General features: G+C 43.5%; 1 long non-coding RNA gene across 1 annotated transcript in view; it reads left to right on the top strand.

Annotated features, from left to right (window-relative positions):
• LOC127025836 (uncharacterized) overlaps window positions 1–20872 on the top strand; it is a 111642-nt gene extending 90770 nt beyond the window's left edge. The window contains exon 3 of the long non-coding RNA XR_007767702.1: window positions 20199–20872. This is a non-coding gene — a long non-coding RNA (uncharacterized LOC127025836). The remainder of the gene's footprint in view (window positions 1–20198) is intronic.
• Window positions 20873–24858: the final 3986 nt, after the last annotated feature.

Here is a 24858-nt window from a genome sequence, read left to right as displayed (position 1 = left end):
TGTCTGTGTTGCAAGCAGTAATCCTTGGAGGCAAAGCTGCAGGGCTTTCTGCTTTCATCCTGCAATGTAGTTCCCCCCAGTTACGGGACCGTGTCTGCCGGCCCTTGGTGTACCCATATCCAAGGCGCACAGCACTGACGTGGCCTGCAGTTAGTGGGCTCTAGCCCACCTCTGACACTCATTTCCAATGGGAAATTCAGGAAGCCATTTGTATGCAAGCCCTTTCTAATTAAATGACCACAGTGCAGTATGGCATGAGTGTGTGTGTAGATATGTCACAAATATATATCAAATCCAGTATGATAGATATAAAAAAAAATGCTCATTATGTGTGGAATTTCACATGTGTTTCAGGAGAACATTGCTGCTTCAAGTGCTCAGGAGCTTTGAGAAGCACTCTCTGTTCCCTCCAGAGCAAGCCTCTGCGGGCTGCTCTTTTCACACCTCAGCCAGCATCAGTCCTATATGCGTTATCTTACATGCAGGTGCACCTTGTTACCACTGCTCTGATGAATAATTTTGGGCCAGTGTCTTAGTCTTCTTATGAAAGCCAGAGGCTGATTAGTGTCTCATCTGTAAATATTTGCTATCTTGAATCTTTTCTAGCATAAACCTGTCAAGACCAGTAAAAACTCTTCAACTCTAGGCCTCACAAGCTGCATTACTAGGAAAAAGCTGAAACTACTCATCTAGGCTTTAATAACTGAGACCTCTGCAACGCACAGGTCTTGCACACATCCCATCTGACTAGGACTAGACCTGCTGTAATGGAAAAAAAAACCTGTGATGATAATTTAAAAATCTGTCATACAACTAGTATTCCCCCCAAACCTGGCAGCCTGTGACAACCTTTCCATCTGGATGTTTGCAGCAGCAAAGTCTATCCCTAGACCAAAACTCAATGGTGAACTTTGCTGATGTTCACCATTACTGTGGGATGGAAGATTAGTCTCAAATTCATCATTTGTCATTCATACATTTTGCATGAAGAGCCCAAGGAATGTGTATATTCAGCCCAAATGAAATTAACTTTGAAACTAATAAGCTTTACTAATTTCATCCTCATAAACTAGCAAACACTCTAGAAAATTCAAGCACAATGTACACTTCTCTGTGTTACCTGCTATGCAGTGTCAAGGTCCTGAGGATCACTTGTGCAGGCTTTTTGGGAAAAGCATGTTGTCCATGTGTAACTCATACTGGGATAATCCATACAGACCTGATTTCTCAGTCTACATAATTACTACTCTGTAACTAGGTACACCTACAACGTAAGGAAATGATGCTGTACACAGCATCCACATTTGGGGCATTGCCTCACTGAATAACCTACAGAGGGAAATGGTATAGCCACACTGGAGCATCACTGAAAACTGTATTAAATTCTGCACAATGCTCAGGTGCATTCACACGCACCCTCGGCAGTCTCCTGAGTTGTAGTCTTGTAAAAAGAGCTCTCCGAGACAGGCAGACAACAAATTGTCTTGTAGCCTTTTTAGATGGCTAAATTTTAGCTGTTAATTTTAAGTGGAGTTCAGAAAACCTCTTGATATGAATATAAATATTGACCTTGGAAGCTTTCCCAGAAAAAAAAAGAGAAAAGCTGAGCATGAGACTTGCCATTTGTGTGTTTTTCTCCTGTATCTATGGCCAGCACTACTTCAGTGTCCCAGTCTCATTCCTTCTCCTAGCAACTAGTGTTGTGTCCCATTGCTTAGGAAATACCTCAGCATACAGAACCATCAAAAGGAAATACTATTGAGGAGATTCAGTAGCCTTTCCATCTATGACAGTCAGCTTCTGTAGCACAAAAACTAACAGGACTCTTTTGCTGAGGTCCCCAGGCACTCTGCATGCAGACATGGGGGGACATGAGCAAAGTCTGTCCCAAACCAATGCTTCCCCACCACTCCTCATGTCCATAGCCACATTCATAAAACCTGATATAGAACAACTGAAGATAAGCGTAGGTCTCTGAAGTGCTTTCTCTCTTCCTCTAGTGACATTTTGTCGACAGGCAAATTTTTTATGGGGAGAGCTTGTCCTTTCCTCAGTGGATAGGAGAGAAGATCAGTAGCTTAGGTCTCTGGGTTGGTGCAGAAGCAGCTTTCTGTTCATTCCCACAGATACATCGCTTTAATTTTTGGGGAAGAGTTGTCACTGGGCTTTAATAGTATTACCTTTACTTGAACAAGATCTAAAGACATCAAATTATAAATGTTTTTAGTGGTAGCCAGCAGTAATTGTCCTGCTGGCTGCATGACACAGGACAGGCAAGATGTGACACTGCTGCTCCCTGTCTTTATAGAAATGGAGATAGTAATACTGATAACTAAGTGCCCCTAAAACAGCTCCGTCCCCACAGCTTGTGAACTGACTCCTCTACTGCCGTCTCCAGGTTTGCGGGTGTTTGTGCTTTAGCTTCTTGGCAAAACGTTCCCATGTCAGCGCTCAGGGTGACAAGGATTTTTTTTTTTTTTTTCCTTTAAAGCTCCTGAGTCGTCTTTTGTGGCTCTCCTCAAAGCAACCTGCCTCATTTGTACCTGTCTATTAGCCGATTAGAGAGTAAGTGGGATTGCTTGTTGAATAGAAATACTCAGCCCTCTTTGACACTGCTGCCTAATAGCCTGCCTGCAGGCACCACTCCAGCTTGGAGACAGCGGCAAAGATGTTACAAATCCTAGTTACAACTCTCAGTCACTAATCCTAACTCCAATATTAGTTATGGCTCTGGGCAGGTAATTACAGTACTTATCTGGGCCTGAAAGGGTTGCAGGTGGGGAGGGACTGTGTTCTTGGAGGAAAGACAGCTTTGGGCTAAATTAGTTCCCTGTCTTAGTGCCGTTTGTACAAAACGGAGGAGGAGAACAAGAGGTGTGGCTGAAGAACCTGTCGCCTACCCTGGGCTCATTTTAGGAATGTTTTTCTGTCGGTCAGAACCTGCCTTTTGGTCTGGATTCTGGCTGGCAGAAAAATGTCGTTGTTCCCCTGCTACTACCATCAAAACTACAATTAACTGAAAAAATCTTAAATGGAATCACTTAATCTAAAAAGAGATTAATAAAAAATTGTTTCTTGAAAAAGCTTGAGCTGATCTGGGACAGACAGGCAGGCATGGTGCAGGAGAAAGTCTGAACCGCAAGGTGCATTGGCTCTGTTTACATAAACATGTTTGTTTTGTAGTGGAAGAACAAATGCAACAAATGTATCAGCTTGACTCAAAACAAAAGGATGTTTGTCAGCAAGTTTCAAAATACTGATTTAAACCGAAGATTTTTATCTCAGCCTCATTGCAGAGAAACAGATGTTCTTCATCAAAGTTCATGTTTCCCTAGAATTAATCTTCTTTCAGGAAAAGAATTCCCCCCCCCCCAAGCGTCTATTTGCACTAACATTTTGGGGATCTTCAGGAGTTTGTGCTGGTGTTTTGCTGCAGGTGCATGAGTACTTGAATCCCAAGCTGCGGCTTCCCTGTGTACTCTGGCTTCAGCCTAAATGAACATTCTGTTACCCAGCTCCTTTGTGTTAGTACACAGTGCACCTGCTTGCTGTAATGAACTGTCACTTTTATCTGTTAATTGATTGCCTTACCATCTTGCCAGGTTATCTTGTTCTGGATGTAATGCCTTTTTTTTATCTCCTGTTAAGAGATAGTCCGTTTTCATGCAGCACAGATGAGTCAAGGGGTAGTGTTAAGCTATTGATAAAGTAGTGAAGATTTTGGGTGGTTTTCTATAGGTGATTGTTGGAAGATTATTCTTCTAAAGAAAATGACTACTATGTCAAGGGGCCTTTGACTTTGCGCTGGGACATCTGATTGCTGGAGTCTTCCTTGTGCTTGGTAATTTCACCTACTTTCCACTCAACTATCTTTCTTTGCTCCTCTCTCACTTCCTCCAGATTTGCTTTGACGCATCTCTTCAGAGACCCAGATCCTTTCCCATTTCCCGCATATAGCCCTCAGCTCCTCCTTTCTGCACTGCCTGGGTCAGGTATGCTGTGCTCCCTTTGCCATTTGTATCATGAGTAAAGCCCTTGCTTGATTTGTGTATGTGGAAGTACACAGGTCTATAAAGCTGCTTTAGCTTCCCCCCCCCATCTCCTCTCAGCAACATGAATTCATCTGAATCAGTTTCTTGCAGGAGTGACATTCCTCCCTGATCACGATGCCCTCATTTCTCTAGGCGTCTACATTATGCCTGTTCCCACCTCTTACCTTCCCCAGAGCACCCCCGCACACACTTGCTCTTGAACATGCTGCTAAATATTTCAGCAAGGTATTACAGACAGTTAGCAGCAACCCTTAGAACTGCAATGCGCTATGGTCTGGCTCAGCCGCTTCCCAACTTTCCCACGTAACTACCGGGAATGGAAAGGAGAGTGGAGGAGGGTATGTGTGAAACAAAGATTTGTTTTGCTTTCGGTTCTCCACAGCAACCAGGAGGACAAAGGCAAAATACCTCTGGGACAGAGTGTAGGGAGTTTGTCCCCACTTCCCTTCTGCACAAAATCGAATGCAGCCAGTGCTGCTCCCTTCTGAAGGCTCCAGCTAGCCTTACGGTACTCCAAAGGGCATGTTAAACTGTATATTTCTCCTCCAGGAATAGGAAGAAGTCTGCTATTGGCATGTCTCAGAGCTAAGTGAGGGTAATTACTCAGTGACATTGGATCCCATACAAGGAGTTGATTTTACTGAGCTATTCTTTATTAGAATATGTTTGCACAAAGTTAAGGACTTGTGAGCTAAAAGACCTGCCAGTGGTTTCAAGCAGCCAAGACAGATAAGAAGAAAAGAAAAGGTTGTATAACCTGCAGCTTGGGCATCTAGTTGAACTAAAAAATAATTGTGGCCCCTGTGCTCATTATGTGCGAATCTGCTCTGCCCAAGCCTAGTCAACCAGTCAGCCCAGTGGGAATCAATCTTCCTCATGAGCCACAGACAAAACCAAGTCTGCTCAAGTGAGGAGTTGCCTTGCAATTCACTTTGAACGCAGATGCTGTCAGCTCTGCTTGGAGGTGTGACCAAATGGGCCATGATCCAGGCAGCATGCAGAGGGGGCCACGTGGCCTCAATGCATCTCACTTGTTAGCTTTGTAAAGCAGCTCTTGTAAATATGCTTATGAAGACTGGGTTACATGGTTTGCTCAGCCAAGACCTCCAGGAGCTGAAGTGATGCGCAGGGCAAGCTGCCTCAGCAAGCAGCTTGGGAGGGTGCAGGAGGGCATCCTGCTGGCAGGCAGGTTGTCAGAACGTACCAGGGGCTGAGATTTTCTTTAGCTCCATTCCTCTAGACCTGCCAACCTGGCAGTGCTAGCAGGCCTCTCAGGAGTAAGGGTTTGCAGAGCCAGCCTTGCACAGTAAGGTCTGGTCTTCCAAACACTGTTATAATCTTTAATAGTAGTCCCTTTTGATAAATAGCTTCTCTGGCCAAATAAATTATATGACTGTCAGCTCCCACAGCTCTTTCTAGGACTCCTTGTTTCTCTATCTAAACACCCTCTGCTATTAATAGAAAAAAAAGAGTGTAAATTTCTCCACAATTCTGTTTATTCCTGTCCTTTAAATCCTAGGACTTTTATAAGTTATAAGCAAAACCAAAACTTTGGCTGGTAGCCTTTTTAAAGTTCCCACTTCTTGTATCAAGCTCTGGACAGAGTTAAGTTCTTTGCTAGCTTTTTGAACAAAACCTGCTTTTTTTTAGTCCTTATTTGCACAGTGCTTAACAAAGGGGTTTCTAGGCCCATTGAAGGCTTCCAGGTGCTGTCACTGGACACATGAATGAATTAATTCCAGTGTTCAGGCAGCAAAGAGTTAATCTGCTCAGGAAAACATTACAGAGTCATCAACAGGGAGCTAGAGGGAAGGTAAAAAATACTGGCAGGTGACTGAGTAGGAAGGATGTGGATTAGAGAAGATAGGAGGGGAGCTCTATTCATTTATTGGTGCCTGGAGGGTTTGCAGCCTTGGCAGCAAAATTACTAAAAGCTAGAGAAATGCTCAGCTCTGCCCACACTGACCGTGATAGACAAGAGACCTGGACAGGAATAGATGGGATGGGTATGTGGGGAGGGCCTGTTGCTCCCAAGTAAGAATACATGAGAAAAATCCTACCTGAGCTTATAGGTGGCTTCTTGAAGTCACATTCAGGCGTGTACCTCTGGCCCTCTGTAGCTTGGAAAGGTGCTCCTTGCAGTGTTTCTTAAGCACTAGGAGAGGAGATAGGAGTTTGTGCCTACACCACGCCGTTAGAGCTTTGCACATGACTGCTTCATAGCCAGCCCTAGCCCCCATGCCTTGGTGACACTTATGTGTGCTTTACTCCATGGGCACTTCCCTGGTTTGCAAAGTGTGCTCTGCCTGCTGCTTGAGCTGTGTTCCCCTGCAGCTCGCTCTCTGCAAGGCTCTCTAATCTGACCTGCAGGGCGGTATGCAGTGTACCTTGAGAGATTATGTAGTCATGAGTGCTGTCCTTGGAGCACTAAAAGCTTGAACTTTAAGGCATGGCTGAGAGATACTTGCTCTTTGGACTAGGCTTCAAGAGGAGGTGAAGCCTGAGGTCCAAAAAGGAGGGCCAGGTCTCAAACAGGCAGGCAGCGTGATGCTTCCAGAGTCTAGACTGCAAAAATGCAGCAGTATTCAAAAGCATTGCTGTGGACACTGGAACAATAGAGTGGTATCTGTGAGAAACGAAGGGGATGAAAAAAGAGCAAAGCAATTTTACCATTCCCACATGACTGAGCTTACCCAGCATAGGCTTCAGGGACCATAGGTGAAGTTAATTAGCAATGTTGCAGTGTGATACTGTAGGTCTTTCTATCAGTATTAGCACATCTACCCCCAACATGAATATTGAAATCACTGGGGCCACTCAGAGTCATTAATCTCACTTCCCCATTGTGGACAAAAGATGTTCTATTCCCAGCTGCAAAAAGGCTCTGCAGGGATGATTGAGTTACTAGAGTTGCTTAAAAGCTGCCTGCATCAGTGAAAGCCAACTGACAGGCAGGGAGGGGAGGTCAGAGGTGGAGTTCATCACCTCTCTAACAAAATTAATCAAGGGGAGAAAATCAGAACACGTTTGCTATTGAATGCTGAGTCAATGCTCACCGTGTAAAGCATCTTGGTGTGGTCCCAATTTAGAATCAGATGAGAATGAGAAAGACTTGGGAAAAGTCCAAGGAAGGAGAAGAATTTTTTTTTTCTAGGGAGAGAGAAGGTTTGGTTCAGAAAAGCCATAGAAAGCAAAAGTTATTGTCAGATCTCCCTGCTATGTTAAGCTTTCATGAGGTCACTAACAGGTTTTATATCTAGTGGAGAGAATTGGAAAATGAGAGAAACAAATACGGGGGGGGGGGGGAAGGTAAATCATACAGAAGCATACCCCCACTCCTTTTGATGATAGCTCAGCCAGGGTTCTTTGCCTGCACTTTTGGCAGCTGTGTTCCTGTGAACTCGTACAGGGCAGGATAAGCAGAAAGGCAGAAAGTTTCTTCCCTTTCTCCATTGTTCAGTAACGAGGAAGCCTAAGAGGGTACATAGGAGACTTTTCCTTCAACTCCCTGCTTTTCACGTGGCCAGCTGTGCCTCTCACTTAGATACGTTTCCAGTGAGGGAGGAGTGGGTTTTGCAGCAACAGCCTCACTTCCGTGCCTTGGCTGCCTGCCACAGCCCCTTCCCATGCCTATCACCATCCCTGGTCCGTTCCAAATCGCTAAATGCCGATTGGCAGCTAATCTGGGCCATTCAATTTTGCAAAAGTGATGCTCTCCCTTTCTTGATAATTGCCCAGCAAACTTTGAAATATCAGACTCTGATAGATGAACCAATTCCTTTTCAGTCCCTGCTGAATGCTTCCCCCTCGCATTGACAGCAAGAGACCCTGAATTGTACCTGCCAGCTAGCTACAGCTTGCGAAGGCGGCCAGTCGGAGCCCAGTCCAGCATGTACTGAAGTCCAAAGTAGTCTCTTTGCTGGCTGCTTTGAAACACAGGTAGAGCCTCAGCTCTGAGATAGGCAGACATTTCATTGGAAGGGGCAAGAAACCTTCAGAGGATCTTGCCTCTGGGGAAATTTGTTCAGTAAGAGGTTTGACTTTTAATGTGAAATGGAGGAACAAAACATCGAATTGAACCTGTTAGTAAACCTGGCTGCTGTAGTGCTGCACAATGCCAACAGCCCTGCTCTCCATATGGCTATCCTGAGCCTTTTTGCGTCCTACTATTATTTGTGCCCCAGATTTACTTTTTCTCAATGGGTTTCCCAAGATAAAAAATGTGCATTCTTAAAGAAAAAAAAAAGAGAAAAAAGTACGCTTCTGTTTTGTAACCAATCAGGCTCCCTTGAAAGTCTATTTTTTAAAATGAAAAGCATGTTCCAAGCCTACATGCTGACTGCCTGATCCTCGGGTTAGATTGTCTGATTCCCAAAAGCTACTTGTCAAAATTATCAAGACAAAGGTAGCAGGCCAAGTTACAGTTAATTTGATTATTAGATGAGCATGAGCCTCAGTGTTTTCTTCCCCTTTTAAAAACAGTCGTGCATGAATCTTTTACTGCTGCATTCAAGAAACTGCATTCAATGAACTTTTGCTAAGCTCCAAGGTTCTGCTTTCAAAACAGAGCATAGTTCCAAGAGCAGTGCAGCAGAAGGCAGAGCTTTTTAGGTTTCCTTCAGTAGCTAGCCAGCCATAAAACAGACTTGTTGCAGAAAGGCAAAGTGAGGGCAGAACAACATGCCTTTCCTTGCTCTTCTAGGAAAAGCTGTCTTTGGAATGAGGCCACATCTGTTGATTGCACCCAGTGGCTGAAGGGAAATAAACTTGGACAAAGACTCTATTTGGGAGCTGTTCAATCTGGATTTTCAGGCAGACTGCATGTTGCTTGAATTTCTTCTTCATTCCCCCCTTGACCCCACCATGAAACTTGACAGGTCTGCTTAGGAGATTAGTATGGAATGGAGCCTCTAGCTTGAAAAAACTCCTGAAGTTGAATAAACCAAAGCTGATTAGAGCAGAAAGGAAATGACCTGGCCTTCAGTTCTTGAGAGGGTTTACATTCAAGTAACTTACCACACCGATAAAAATATTTAGTCGAACTACTGGAGTACTGAGAATCCAGCAGAAGAGCAAGGCTTCACCTCACTGTTCGTCTTTAAACAGATGATGCCAATGTTTGAGAGAGTTCACATAACAGGGGTTGTCATGGGGGCAAGGAGGACAGGGACCTGGACTGAGCTAATGCCCAGTTGTCTGGAGTTACTGAGCTGAGGGCTCCTGTCACTCCAGCTCAGCTCAGCATTGCTTCTGAGGTGGTTGCCTACAGCCCTGTGAAAAGGCAGGTCTAGAGGAAGGAAGGGTACGTATGGCTGCTTCTGGCTCTGCATCAGGGACTGAGTCAGGTGAACCTGGGTTGGTTGCTCCTGTTGGCAGGGCAGCAGGGGGGTGGGGGCACTGACATTCATCGTAGGAGGCGTCCATCAAACTGACAGAAACTCAGACGCTGTGGTCTGGTGAGACTGTCCGCTCATAAAGCCTAGTAGGATAGAGGCAGCGTCGACTTACGCATTCCTTAGGAAAACACACACAGTGGGGCCATGCAGGAAGAGATCTCCTTTCATCTACTTAAGTACTTTCAGCACTGAACAACAGTTACGGGGATTCAACCTCCTGCCCCTGAGCTGCCCAGTTCTACATTCACTCTACACAAGGCATCAGATTTACCACTTTTCCAGTTTCATCTTTGGCAATACAACCAGGGCTGAGGAGAGGTGGAGAGTAGTAAACTATTGAAATATATTTTTCAGCATTTATACTGGGAAAATATGTAAAGCACTATGTTATAACAGCTGGAGCCAATACTTCACAGAAGTGTGAACTCTCTTGTTTTTTCTGCTAATTGTTTGCAGCACATCTGGGGAGCAGGCAGGGGCTTCTGTTCATGTGCAGATGAACAGCAGGGATCAAAATGGTCTTCCAGCTCCGAAGTCAGGCACCAGCTCTTACTAGTCCTTGGGAGAAAAGCTCAGACAAAACCCACCACAACTATGTGTGGACAAGGACTGAACCTAAATCTTGCCTGTGAAGGGCCCTTGCCTTTTCTTGCTGGAGCTGGAGGCAATGGTAGGCTCTTACCCCAGTTGTCAGGACACTAGAGGGAGAACAGACCTCACCAAACTAAACCTCCCAGGGAGACAGGAATATTTGTGGAAGCTATGTTTGTTTTCCCACAAGGAGTCTTTGGACCACTGGCTATTATTTCTGCATTTAGGACCAGTAACTCTGCTGAATGCTCAACCAGTAGATTTGGCCCTCGGTGACGATAATGTAATAATATATTGTGCTAGGACTCAGCGCAAACATGCTATTTAATACCATAATAAATGGAAGTCTAGAGAATATGTTTACCAGACATACAATCTCTGAGACGTTGGTCTTCCTGTTGCCATGGTTACTATAGTTGTCTGATAATATTAGTAGGAAAATGTTCACATCATTCCCCCCCCGCCTTGTTTTTCTTCTGAAATAAAATATGATACCTGAGAACTAAATTAATCCCTGGTATAACTGCAGTTGGGTTTCCAGTATAGTACCTGGGATGCATATATACAGTGTTGTATTTTTCCTCTTTGGACTTACCCAGCCCAAAGAGTTACCCTGAATTCCATATTTACCACTGCTCCTCTCTCCTTAACCCTTTGGCCGCTGTGTGTTCCATAAGAAGGATCATGCCAGGTGTAGGCGAAGAAAGATTACCTGAGTGATTGATTTTTTTGTATATACTAGAAGGCCAGCATGATTTATTCAAAGACAAAATTTTAAAACAGTGTTGCTTCATTGGTGCTCAAAGGAGTGTGGGTGCTCTTATTTCATTTCATACCTCCAATTCAAACCAAGTCATCTGGGAATCAATTTAAGAAAAGTGTTAAGCTGAGTTGCCCTGTTGTAAAGACAAGCATAACCATGGTAAATGGAGCTTACCTTTTCTGACCTTGATAATGTAACACTTACTCATGCCTCTTATGGACCAAACAAAAGAGTATCCCATCTTTTCAGTCACTCTTCCATCTTGTGGGTCCACCTGGCTTCTGTCACTGAAGCAATTTGAATCAGCATGAAAACTGATTTAAGCTAAACTATGTGAGGCATTGGTCCTACTATTGCTGTCTTTGGAGCGTGGTAGACTGATTGCTTTTGTCCTGAATGCACTAAGCAGCTGAGGTGGGTGGTGGCTGTGGGCCATAGACAGGATGGGCCTGGATATCTTAGAGGGAAATTCAATATACTGTTATTCATGTGTAGCAAGTGCCACCATGTGTGTGCTCTTCACCCTCAGATCCTCTTATCTCCTTTCCTACTGTGTTATGCATTTCTCTTGCTTTGTGTGTCCTGGCTCCCCTCTCCTATGCTGCCTTACCCCCTCGCTTCTGTCTTTGTGGACTGAAATTTTCCAAAAGCCAGAACCTCACCTCCTGTGATAAGCTCCCTATTTATTAGCTCTGTTTCTGGTGCAAAGCCCAAAGGCCCTATCTGACTCCAAGTTAGTCTGAGATTCAGTCTCCTCATCAGACCTCACAAGCAGTACGGGAAGAAGCAAAGTGCAGGGATGGAGGCCCACACGGACTGCAGGAGGGAAGGCTGATGCTGCCCTGAGCGGAGCTGTCACAGAGGAGATTCTCCTCTGCTCAGAGACTGGGCTCCCATGCCAGCAGAAAGAGCAGGCTTAGTTTCTCCACTTAGTAAGTAAAATCAATCTCTCCTTTTCTTATTGGAATCTGATAATCCCAAAAGCTTCAAGCATTGAACATTGAGGAAGAAAACTTGCTGACTGTAAAAGGCTATTACTTCCAATCCATCCCACTAGCTGCCACTCGTAACCCCCCTTTAAAAGCAGACAACAGATTATGGAAGTAACATTTATGCTTCCTTGATCCTCTTCCCTAAATCAGGAGTTTAATTTTTGCAGCTTGCTTCTGAAATGGGCCTAAGTGATATTAACAAGCCACAAAGCTGAGGATGGGGTTGCTTAGCAATATAGCACAAAGATGTCTTTGAATCACTGCTAAGCTCTAACACTTCAGCTCAGATGAACCTAATGTTCCTGTCACAAATTGGCACGTAACTCCTTCAAGCATCACTTTATTGTTAAATTTACATGTTAAACATTTAGATACAAACATCTTATACTTAAAATTCCCAGGCGGTTCTTTTGCTTAATCTTTGTCCTTTAACACTGTAAGAGCCTGTTCCACAATTTATTCCTTCCACACACACTAAATAACTGAGGCAGCAACACAAGATTACAAACATATTGATATCATTTTTACCTTTGCTGACTGGTGCAGCAAATTAAAATCACTTGCTAGCAATAATCCCCCTAACCTGACGCTTAATGATGCCATGAACTCTGCAACTGGACTTTTTGGTGTTTGATCTAATTATCCACTGCTAAAGTTGATTCAGGAAAGAAAGGGAAAGAAAAGTGATGTCGCTGAAGATAGAGAAAGGTAGAAAACAACAATAAAAACCATTAAACACACCACACCTCCTCTTTGTTCCTTCTGATAATCCTTGAATTGCTATCTGCCTCTTCAGTCAAAATTAGGTTATTAAAGATGATGATTTAAAAAAAATAAAAAAATCCTAAGTAGTTCACTTTTTTGTGGTTATGGGAAACAGATCCAGGACTGAGCAAGTCAGTCAGATACACAACTTACAAAGAGAGGACATTAACACAGTTGAAAAGCAACCACCTCAGAAACAAGGTGTAGCTGCTGTACAATAGCATGCAACTATACCAAACATGAGGTAGATGGCATGCACAGAAGAGTATTTTTCAAATGGAGCCATTAGAGAGAGTTTTAGAAGAGCAGGACAGAGTTTTGCGACTTGTGATCTATCTGAAGTGCTGGGCAAAACAAATTCATTGGTAAGGAAAAGCATATTGGCTCTTGAATTAATACATACACACATAGAGCTGCGTGCACACAGAGAGTGTACCTGGCTTAATGTGACACCCAATAGCCAGGGTTGTATATTATTATACGATCACACACTTGAATGTGATGAGACTTGTAATGTGATGTATCATAGACTTCTACTGCAAAATATAATCTAGATAGACAAGAGTAAAGGTCGGAGAAAGAATTTCTCATTCCTTCAGCTTACCGAGAAAATAAGCTGTGCTGATGCAAAAGGACCTTTAAAAGCCAATGCAGTGACAAGCTCAGCTGGATTCTGGGATGGCTGATTTCAATCCTGCCTGCAGAGAGATGTTTTCTACTGTATCAGTGGCTTCTGCTCTTTCTTCTTGCTTTTAATTTACGTTGCACAATTTAACCATTATTATAGGCCCTTCAGGCTATTTATTCTTTGAGGATAAAAGATGAATGGAAGCAACGTGTGCTGGAGCTGTAACAGCTTGCGAACACTCCCTGCAGTTCTCGCTGCTGTATAGCAAAGTTAAAGATTGCTCTAGCTTTTGAGACTGTACTGAGAGATAACGGAGGGTAGTCCAGCAACTGGATGTGAGAATGGGCATTCAGACACCCATCCATTCTGCTGCTGCCCTTTTATCCTATCTGTTCTTTATCCATCATGTCAGCATAACAAACTTATCTAACGCTATAGTTGGTTCTGCTTTTCAGCAGGGGCTTGGACTAAAGGTCTCCAGAGATCCCATCTAGCCTAAATTGTGCTATGATCCTAGGCATCATTAGCCTAGGGAACCTCCAGGCCAGAGAAAGCCTTCTCTTTTATGTCTGCACAGGCTCATACCATCAGTTGTTGTCTCTAGGTAGTCTCAGATACAAGCCCAACCCCTCCATCCCTCCACAAGCAGGAGGCCTTTCGGGTCCCTGCAGATTTCTCTTTGCTGTCAGCTCACAAGAGATCCCACCTCCAGGGACCCACCCAGGCAAACCTCTTGTGGCTTCGCTTAGCTGGTGCCCTCAAACTTTTGCTTTAAGGTGTTCTTTAAAGGGGAAGAACACCAAACCAGTGTCAAGACCACTTCCTGCAACAGGTCTGCTTTCCCCATCTCAATGCCAAGCCCTGCTTAGGATACAGGCTCTAACGGGAAAAAGCTACCCTGATATAGAAAAACTGTTTGCAATTTCCCCTTAAAACATATCTGAGAAGAATTAATATGAAATTTTGTTGTGTTTTCCTCCCAACTTCCTGGGATATTTAAGCTGCTAATATTTCTTGAAGCAAAGAGAAAGGTATTTTAATGGAACATGCTCAGCAGATGGGATTTCAGTGGCTCTAGCTGATCTAATTACTCTCCATCTCTGCCATACTTCTATGGCATACTTCATATCCTTACATATTTCTTGTAAATTTTGTGATTTTACAGCCCTAAGAAATGAAACAATAACATTAATTGATTTGGAAAGTTGCCCACTGACTGCACTAATAAAGGTGGCAAGCAGCTAGTGGTGTCAGTAAATGAATGCTAAGAGGAATAGAGAAAATTAAAGCCTATAAATCCAATGACAGCCACTAACTCTTAGGGCATCAGCACCAGCCCCCCTGCATCTGGCCAAAACACATGTCCCCAGAAACCAGAGATTCAAATCCTCTAGATGGTTAAGTTCAGGAGGGATTTCTAAACCATGGAATTTTTGTACAAGCATTTTTTCCTCTAAAAACAACAGATGTAAGTGAAGAATACAAAGGCGGGGGGGGGAAGCTGTTTTGATGAGTAGGCCTCAGAGAATTAAGAGCAAATTTCTGAGTGGGATCACTTGGCCCATGTGCTCAGAACAGAGTATCACTCAATGCCCGAGTTGATTATATATCCCACAAGACGATTTTCCTTATGCTTTCTATCAGCTTTGTCTTTTCTTCTTTAATTAAACAGGGATATATACTGTATGTCCATACTGTAACGGCTAGAAACCAGGTGCTTGGCCTGGGTATAAGCTATCAACTTTGACAGCGAACAACCCCTAAGCTGCAGGCTTTGTTCAGCAATTCAGCTCAAATAACCTCCATTGGCAGCCAGCGTCAGCAGGGAGAGGGGCAGCTGGGGGACCGAGCGCCATTTGTAGTGGAATGACACCACCACATTGCTTAGGCATGCATCACTGGAGCTTTTTATTCTAAGGGAGGCTGTCAACACTGAGCCAGAAGTGTTAGTAAGGCCTTGTAATCACCAACATCACTCCACAAGACCTTTCCCTTGCCCTTTGCAGCTCTCCCAGCCCTGACCTGCAGCTCAGTGTATGGATAAGAGCCTGTCATACATTTTGGGCAGCTGCTGTGAAGCAGACCACAGATGCTGGGCTTCATAATTGATTTATTTCTCCTCAGCATGTCTCATGGAGGCTCCCAGTGAAGTCCTACGTTGTGAGGGGAATCTGCTGGCCCCCTTGACAACTGACATGATGGAGAAAATTGCCATGTCACCACTTATTAGGGGCAGCATATTTCCTCACTACTATAGAGGACCGAGACTGAGCCTGAGAAGGTCCCAGCTGACAACCAGAGAAGCTGGGATTCACCTGGAGCTGGTGGCCCTGGTCTGGGTGGTGAATGTTTGGACAGATATGCTCTGTGCCCAGGGGAGTCTGCTGGGGCATGTGGGGTATTACAGCATGTTTTCATGCTTGACCTGTTCCTCACCTCTCCTTTGCCAAGAGACACAAGGAACAATGTGCTCCTTTCTAAGTGAGGATGCCTTGATATTTTTGGCTGCTTCACAAGGGATGACATCATAGAGGGAACTCATAGAAAACAATTCCTTTTCTTCCTAATTAGAAAGTATCACTGTCTCACCCCCACTAGACATTTCTCTAGGTCTATTCAAAAACACTTGCTGGCTCTTGCAAAGCCCCTTACGAAAGTCCTTATTTTAGAGACACAGGACTGGGATAAGCTGGCTTCAGTTGCAGCCTCTGCCACTCTCTTTGAGTGACTGTGAGGGCATCATCTCTCTGTTTATCAGGTCCAGTGCACCCACCACTACCCCCTTCCATTAACTCAGACTTCTAATGCCTCCATATGCTATCTCTTTTCTCTATTAGACAGCAAGCACTTTGGAGATGGGGGAGTGGGGGGCAAGTAGCACCTTGAAGTCTGTATCTCAGGCCTAGGAAGCATTCCCATAACAATGTATTAGCATTCTACCTGACTAGTACCATAGGTAGTTGCAACACAGATTACTCACAGAACAGAAATCTATTCTGACAGGTTTTGGTTACCTTATTTACTCACATTAATTGTTTCCCTGGGAGCCTGTAGCAAGGTTAATATCTGTCCTAAGACAAAGAAAGCATCTGTCATCAAAACTGTCTGTAAACAGTCTTACCTCAGCTATGTGCTTGAATATCCAGATAACTCCTCCACAGCTCCTGTTGCTCAGGGAGGTACAGTGAATATGCCTGCTGCTAAATGTCATTGGAAATGCCTATTGTTCTTCAAAATTAGTTTAACTCTCTTACACAGGCTCTTAACAACGGTGCTTAGGAGAGCTGATGAAGAATCTCACTGGGGTCAAAAGAGAGGGAAAGGGGCATTTTCCAAATTTTCTATTTACCCCAGTTTTCATGGTTCCCAGGGCCCACTCACTTCACTTGCAAATATATTTGTCAGAAATCAGGACTCAGCTTCTGTGACAGATGAAAACATAATGATCTAATTGAGAGCTCATCCTAATCCCTTCCCTTATAATTAGATTCCTTGCTAAGGCGAAGATTCCTCCTGCATTGCAAGCTGTGTGTGGTTGGGCTGGCTGTGGCCACACTTTATACTAAGGATAGTCTCTCTCACCCTGCGTACGAGGTACCTGAAAGCATGGGGGAACCCCACATGCTCAAGCATGCTGGACATGCTGGTCACCCCTAGCAGGGCTTGAAGGAAGGGCTGTGTGCAAGGCTCGCAGTGGGAGGAGAGGGAGGCTGGACAGGGAACACATGCTGCCTCTAGCTGGCTAGGGAACATCTTTCTCAGAACGAGAGACACAGCGCTGATGTGTTTGGCAGCCTTGTGACAGGGTTTTCTTTGCCGTCCTTATCCCATCAACTTTAACAGGGAATTTTAACTGCAATTTTAATTTAAAAAGAACCAGAAGTTCTGTTAAGGACAGTGGGGCAATAGTGTACAGACAAGGGAGAAAAGTGGAGAGCTGGGATGATTGCCAGTAAGGGATGAATATGCAGGAGTCCTTGCAATATCTGCTCCCCTCTGTTCTTAGCTGCTCACAGACTACAGAGACAATAATGATTATCAGGACCAATGAAGGCTGCAGAGAACCTCAGCAAAGGAGCAGCTGGAAAGTGTTCACACTATCAAAAGAATAGCTGTCACTGAGATACCTGGTTTTGCTTTCCCTTCCCTTTATATCTTCTCTGTTTTAGCTTGTGCCACAGAACCCCCCCAGGACAATACGGCCAATTTTCTTGTTCCTGCGGGCCCAGCCTGCGGAAAGGAATAATCACCATCAACAGACCAAACAGATTTAAAAGAATCTTTAGTACCTGGAAGCGACACTAACGATCTTTACCATTAGCAAAGGATGAGTCCTCTAGGAAGACCGGCAGCAGACTAAGTGCTGACAGTCAGACATTATATCTGTGGTGAAGAGACAGCTTTAAAAATACAGATTGCCCTGGGAAGAAATATTTGCATAAATATTTTACTTCTAGCTGATATCACATCTACCCAAATCCAGCCCTGCCTGGGAAATGAAATGAGCTTTTTTGCGTGGTATGCACAGCCAAGGTAATGGGAGATTTTCTGTTCTAAATGGAGATAGTAGAATCATATTCTGCAGGTGAAGAATTGCCTCTCGCTTTCCTATAGCCAGTTTCACTGTCACGATTCTTAAGGAAGGTGAGTTTGTACAGAGAAATAATGTCTCTCACCAGAAAAGTGTGACAGCGCTTTAAATATCAGGCCTAGAAGGACAGGTAACTCATATGTAAGAGGAGTGCAATACAACATAGTAAATTCAGATTAATATTAAGCAGAAGCAACTAATGCAACCAACTCAAATATTGTATTTTTCACCAGAACATTCTTTTCTCCACTTTATTTTTCTTTTCCTTTAGCTCAGTTTGAATCCTTTGAAAACAACTTAGATGATTGCAGGTAATTCTTTGCAGACAAAAGAAATTATGGGCTTTTTTGGTACTTATATTTTTACACGTATAACTGACAGAGCAGATTGCCCTATTGATATAGTATAAGTGTAGTTCTAAAATCCTTCCAGATAATTGTTTTTTTTTGAAGGAGCCATTATGAAATTTGTCATTCATATTACGTATTTGTTGGGATTTCAGTTCTCTCCTAAGTTTTTTTTTTAATGGGTTTTTAGCCATTTCAAAATTTTTGTTTTGAATTTCAATATGGTTTTAGTTAAAGTAAAAATGTTAATGGCATACAAGTGTTCATATAAACAACAGCGATAACTCCCCTGGTGACTCACCTGAAGAAAGTAAGTGCATCAGGTTGCAGGTTGTGCCTTTACACTAAAATATGCTGTATGTGGTGTTCTCCCATTTTATTTCTTCAGTCCTGCCTGGCATTCATACCCTTGGAAAAGACTGGGACTGAATGTTATCCTCACAGAGAAACTTTGGTTGTCAAAGCCTGTTATCTGGGAGGAAAACAGGCCAATAAATGGAAGTTCTGCATCACCATATTAAATTACTCAGTGCTATATAAATATGACAAGAGAAATATAAGGAAATTGTAATCAATATACCAACATACCTACTGTCATGTGAAACTGCTCAGATTGGGTTTATATCTTTTGCTACAGTCACTCTGAATTCTTCTCTCATTGTAAGAGTATAATCGCTTGGCGTCAATAACGTATTAATATATTCCTGTGTACAAAGCAGCTCTTAATAATTACTGCAAACCTTAATTTGCTGAGACTCAATTATGCTAGCAGCTCATTGACATTGTTAAGGTTAATAACTCAGTGATTCACAAGACAGGACACGTTACAAATCAAATTGATTGTAGTAATTGTTGCATTGAAACATATGAACAACAGGCAAAGGGTTATTTAGCAATACTGAAGCAACAACTTTCTCCAATGCTCAAGTCTCATGGGAGAACTGCAATGGTCCGTGGCATACTGCTATAAGTAGGTACTATGACAGTGAAATTCAAGCAGCTTTGAATGTGAGAGTCTTTCCTACGTCATGGGGAATTTCGCAGCCTAGCCCCCGTATCTGTTCAGGAAGACGGAGATTCTCATTCTCAACTGTATTCTCTCAGGGAAGTAAAATCTAGACCCCGAAGACTACGTATCCAAGACCTATCTCCTATGCTGTAATTACAAATCTTAAGAGAACACAGGCAGACAGTGCTGGTGGGCTGGTAAGAAATGGCGACTTTTCTCGCCCCAATCCTGGTTGTTTGTACTATGGCCCTTCTGCAACAAATTCCTTGGTGGGAAAAATCACACAATCAGTGGAGTTACCCTAGCAGTGGCTCGAGCCTTTGCTCTGAACATGCCCTTAACCATTTATGCTTTTCCTTTGCAGAGTTGGAGTGAGATAGGGCTGCTCTTCTTTCTCGTCATCATCATCAATGAGTAAAGGAGTGATGGTTTTATGTATGTGTTGAAGTGATTTCTCAAATGAATCTTAATCAGATGGGCTAACTAGGGTCTGTGTTTGTTAATCAGATGTGAATAGCAGTCTGATTTCTCTATTTAGATAAATGTCAGCTGGAAAACCTCTTGGCAGATGGGCAAATGCTTGCTACCCACCAGTCTAAGTGGGCATTTTAGCAGGTTGCAAACATAATTTCATAGCTAATTAGGGAAAAATGAAACAGCAATTCTAGTGTCCACTACAGGATCCCAGACACTTTCCCAAGCATGATGGGAGGCAGTGAAGTATTGTATATTAGGGTCTGCATTTGGTATTCCTGGTTCCTCGTTAGACTAGTTGTCATGAATCGTGCTAAGTTGATGCACGTGACTGTCCAGCTTGCTCTCCCCCACAAAGTAAATCAAAGTGAGATTTCCTTGTCTCAGCGCAACCCAGCCTAGTCCTCTCTCAGGCTGATAAAAACCAAGTTAAATAAACCTAAAGCCTTGAGAGAGCAGCCACAAATGGGAGGCTGCAGCTGATCTTGTGTCTAACCAAACTTTTATCTAAGTTTATAATGCCCTCGAGTTCTTAAACCAAGACGACAGGCGCATTTAGCCTTAAAAGGTCCTCAATGTCCTATTCCTAGGGCAGCAGATGATGATGGCGCTTTCTCTTCTGCCAAGCTCTCTCTTCCTCATCGCCTTATGGATCTCGTCTGGTGTGGTGGGTTGACCCTGGCTGGATGCCTTGCAGGGACATCACCATCCTACTGGGTCCTACAATCAACAGTGTTGGCAGCTGAAACTAGAATGAGATTTTGGGTATGTTTGGGTTCCCTTGCCACTATCAAGAATTACCCTGAAGAGTACTTAAATATCTCTCTTAATAATTGCACTAAGTTGCCTGCTACCAATATTCCTAGCAGTTCCTCTGCCAACAGAAGTGCTAAGTATCCTGATTTTATCGTGCATACCTATGGATTACAAATAGATCTTATTAACTGCTCAGAACTGACATATCTATTTGAATAAAGGGGCTCGTTTCTTTGCAGGCAGTAGAACAATCTTTCTGTTATGCTAATAAATATAGGCATTTGCATAAATGTAATCAGATGTTGGGTCTTACTGAGTATGTAGTCCAGCATTATATGTTTCGCTCTTGGGTGCTTGAAAGACCTGCTCCTGCAGTGAGGCTGCAAGGGCATTCTAGAAAATAGTTACCAAATGTTTGAACTGGACAGGGACTGGAAAAGAAAGAGGTGAGCGACTGTCCTTCCAGAAATCAATCTCAGCTTCGACAGGGGAATGTATTACAGAGACATCGTATCACACATTTTGCATTCTATTGTATTAACATTGTATACATTATATATTGTATTACAGATAAGAAAAGGCAATTTTCTCATTTTTTTCTGGAAGAGCTCTGATCGTGCTGGACTATCCGTTTTGATGAATAACGTACCGTGTAGTATTACAGCTTTGTACATTTGTAAAATATGTAAATGCAGCACCCCGAAAACCATGTGGCATCTGGCACTGGCATGAGCTGTTGCTGTATGTGTAGGAGAAAATAGGAGGGGAAAGTTCTAAGCTTTACATAACCATTCTTGCTGTTGTGGTAAATAACCACTTTCCCTTCAACTTCAGCTAGATAAAGAAACAAACAAAAAAATCTGCAAATTTGGGGAGAGAAGCTGCTTAATTGCTGGAAGGACTTGTGATGACCATGATCTTCTGTATAACAGAAAAGGATTTTATGTCTTGGAGAGCTCTGCATCAGGTTGAACCGAAGCAGGTTTTTTTACAGGGCAGAAAGGGATGGAGTTTCTGCAGCCTCCCTTCTTAAGCTGGTTTATTGCTCTCAGTGGTAGAACGATGCGACTTCTTTCCTAGCTGCAAGAGTATTAATGGAAAACATGTATATCCCTGCTTATCACTGCCTGATGTTGCTGCTTCCCTCCTATTTCACTGTGTGCTTTACCCTTCAACAGTACTGAATTTGCTTTTGGAGGGCAGAAAAGTGCTGTCTTCCCTTTTTAACACATGTGCAAATGCTCAGCAGATGTCTATTTCCCTGTGTGAAGCCTTACTTGGACTGAAAACTAGGATACATTGCACTTTAATAAGGGGAAGCTCATTTAGTTTGAGATGCATATAGTTGGCAGGTGAAGTCAAGGTATACTTTCAAGACAAAAACAGATGCACCCTTCATGCAGACTGAACCTTAAGCCACGTCTCCCACATTGCTCAGCTTCAGATCCCATCTGGACTTCTGGCTCGAAGCATTGCTAATGAGTCCTTTCCCTCCCACTCTTCTCTCCCTTGCTTGCCAAGGAGGGGCTTGGAACACAGGGCTGTGAATGCAAGGGCCTATGCAAAGTGTATGCAGTTCTTCAGGCAAAACAATCTGAGAGCTATTATTTATTTATTTGAATAACACTTTTCGTACATTTCTAAATGCTTTAGAGGCAAAACATTAGTACAGGTTCACTGGGGCACTAGCTAGGGACTCTTAATGCATTTTCAGACCATTTATTCGTAACTACAGTTTATAAAACTCTCTTGAAAGTTAAAAAAACGAAACCTGGTTCCTCCTTGCTTCCTCTTACCCTTCACCATGCAAACGCTTGACCTGATATTGCTAATTTGCTACTGTAGGGTTGTACGCAAAGTCTGAGGTACTGGGATTGATTACGTCTCTGTGGGAGAAGGAATATTGGTATGGTAGTATTTTCTTACTCTTGTTACAAGGTAAGGAAGCTCCCAGGACAGAGTCTGATAACTTTGTGCGTGTCACATAAGTACCAGAAATCCCAACTGAGATCAAGCAGACCAGGCTACACAAGTACTCATGCAGGGCTGCAACCAAGGGGTGGGGGTCAGCTCCTTTATCAGCCTCACTGTGTGGTGCAGCCTCCTTTTACACCCCAGCTCATCATGTTACAGCTACAGCTCTTTCTGGTACTTCAGACAGAGATACCTTCTTAGTATGAACGTGTACTGCGCTAACCATCCTGAGCAACCACCAGGGTCTGTTGGAGGAGAAGTGGTGCTTACAAGAACTGAGCACCAAGAAATATTGTTAGTAGTACAAAGTGAGTATGAATAATGAGTACAAATTACACCTCTCTCTGGAGCTGGAGAACCACTTTTATATCATGTTCTCTTTCTAGGCTCAGTGCAGCTCCCAGCTAGTATTTCCACTTGCCTCCCCAAAAGTAACATGGCTACAGACCTCTTGCTTCACTTCAACTCACTGGGAGGTTCTCTTAACGCATTTCTTTCCACATTTGTACCTTTCCCTGGTATTGTTAATTTTCCATTTATATTGAATTCCCACCTTTATCCCCTTGGGGAGAGTTTAACCAACATACTCTGATAACAGCAGGCTGGCTGCTTACGTAGAGGGGTTTTTTTCTCCACAGCTCTGTCTTTTAGATGCCAGGAACTTCCCTTCCTCTTTGCCTGGTGCCTAAAAATAGCTAAATATAGCTCACAGAGCAGAAACAGACTCTGCCAGTTGCTACTAGAAACTCTCTGGCATCCAAACGAGCAGCCAGTGGCTTCGTCGAGGTCATTGGCTCACAACCATGCCTGTGAGTCTCTGAAGGTGCCCCTGCCTGCCTGATGGATTACCTTCAATTCATGGTTGTCTTTAAGTGTTAGAGTCCTCTGTCTCTGCTCCCAAAGCAGAGCTAAGAGGGTGAACGTGCCGACAGTGTGCCTCCATATGTTGGAAAATAGTGTAAGAAAAGTCAGTTCAAGATCTTATGGAAGGGGAAGGCGATTTAATTTTTATACAAAATCTCTAACCACATTGATTCACTCACTTTCACAACCCCATATTTGTAAAGCAAAATATATGTGTCCAAGTGGTCTGGGCAGGATCACTTGTGTGCAGCATAGGGGCTGGGATGCAGGCTGCTACGTTCATGCTGTGTCTCCTGTGTACCTCTTGACTGGTGGTGACAGACTAATTTTTGGATGGGTTTTGTGCCCTTTTGCTATAGTCTGTCTTCACATTGGGCTAGCATAAAAAAGCAACAGCATTTGTGATATGCTGCAGCCTTTTTTGCCCTCCTGTTGTCAGAGTGCAGGGTCTGTTGCTGGCCGTCATCTGTCCTGTTGCCTTAGCAGGGTAAAGGTCTTTGGGGCTTTTTGTCTGAATGGAAACAGTGTCTGTGGTTATCAATACAGACCATTCTTTAAACCCTCACACATACACCTCAACTCACACTTAGTTCATACCCATCTTAATACTTCTGCTGCACTCCCTGCACATATACCATACCCAATACTTAAGCTGAAACTGGCCGCCTGCCAGGAACTTGAGTCAGAGGGAACAGGGCCTGCAGAAAATGGGCTGTTGCCACTTCTAATTTTTCCATGAAGTTAGCATGGCAGAAACTGCTGCTCCAGGAGATGACATAGCTGCTCTGCTTCTGCATGGAAGGCAGAGCCCATAAAGCCATCTTATCGAGCTTGTTGTCTCACTGGGGTATGAAAGGAGACACAGCTGGTAACCCAGCTTGTCCAGTATGCCAAAGGCTCCTCCCAACAACATACGCTCCTACGGATTAGAGATACCATTCAGGCCTGCTGCTGCTTTCATTACTTGCCATTACAGTTCTAACACAAGTAAGCCAAATTCAATGTTAGCAGTGCTCCCAATCACCCTACCATACCCCCACCTAGGTTCTGCTAATTAGTCTTATTATCAGGTATTTCCCTAATGAAGGTTTTCTCCTAGCATGCCCTTCCGTAGCCAACCTCTTACAATGACCACAGGGGAGGCCCTAGGGGCAATCTTTCTGCTATTTTGTTTTCTTTTCCCTGTGAAACTTTCTTTCTGTTCTGCATTCATACAGCAGTCAGGACGATGGAGCAGTGCCCTGTAATGCAGGTGTTATCACAGTCCAGATGTTAAACAGTAGCTAGCTCTCCTTTCTTCTTTCCTAGAGAGCCTGTTTGCACAAAGGCAAGCAAAAGCCTTCTGTTTCTGTATCCTGCTTAGCGTCAGTCTTCAGCAGCCTACAAGCGTCTTTGAGCTGCTTTGATAGCTGTGGGGATATACACATTTCAAGGTGGAAGTTTAGGCTTTCTAGGTTTAATCTCACTTCTCAGAAATTTTGCATCAATCTCTTGCTCATGTTTAGATTCTGCACCTAGTAGAAAGTGATGATCGGCTAATAGGGAGGAAGAAGCAGAGACAGCAAGATGGGTGATAGCTATAAAAATAAAAATTTTATCAGATATGCAACCTCTGAAGCACTTACTGATCTTTCTCCGTACAACTTTCCCTCTTGC

This window comes from Gymnogyps californianus, chromosome 25 (assembly GCF_018139145.2).
Source record: "Gymnogyps californianus isolate 813 chromosome 25, ASM1813914v2, whole genome shotgun sequence".
Lineage (NCBI taxonomy): Eukaryota > Metazoa > Chordata > Aves > Accipitriformes > Cathartidae > Gymnogyps > Gymnogyps californianus.
Note: the sequence above shows the minus strand (reverse complement) of the source record. Positions and strands in the feature narration are given on the sequence as shown.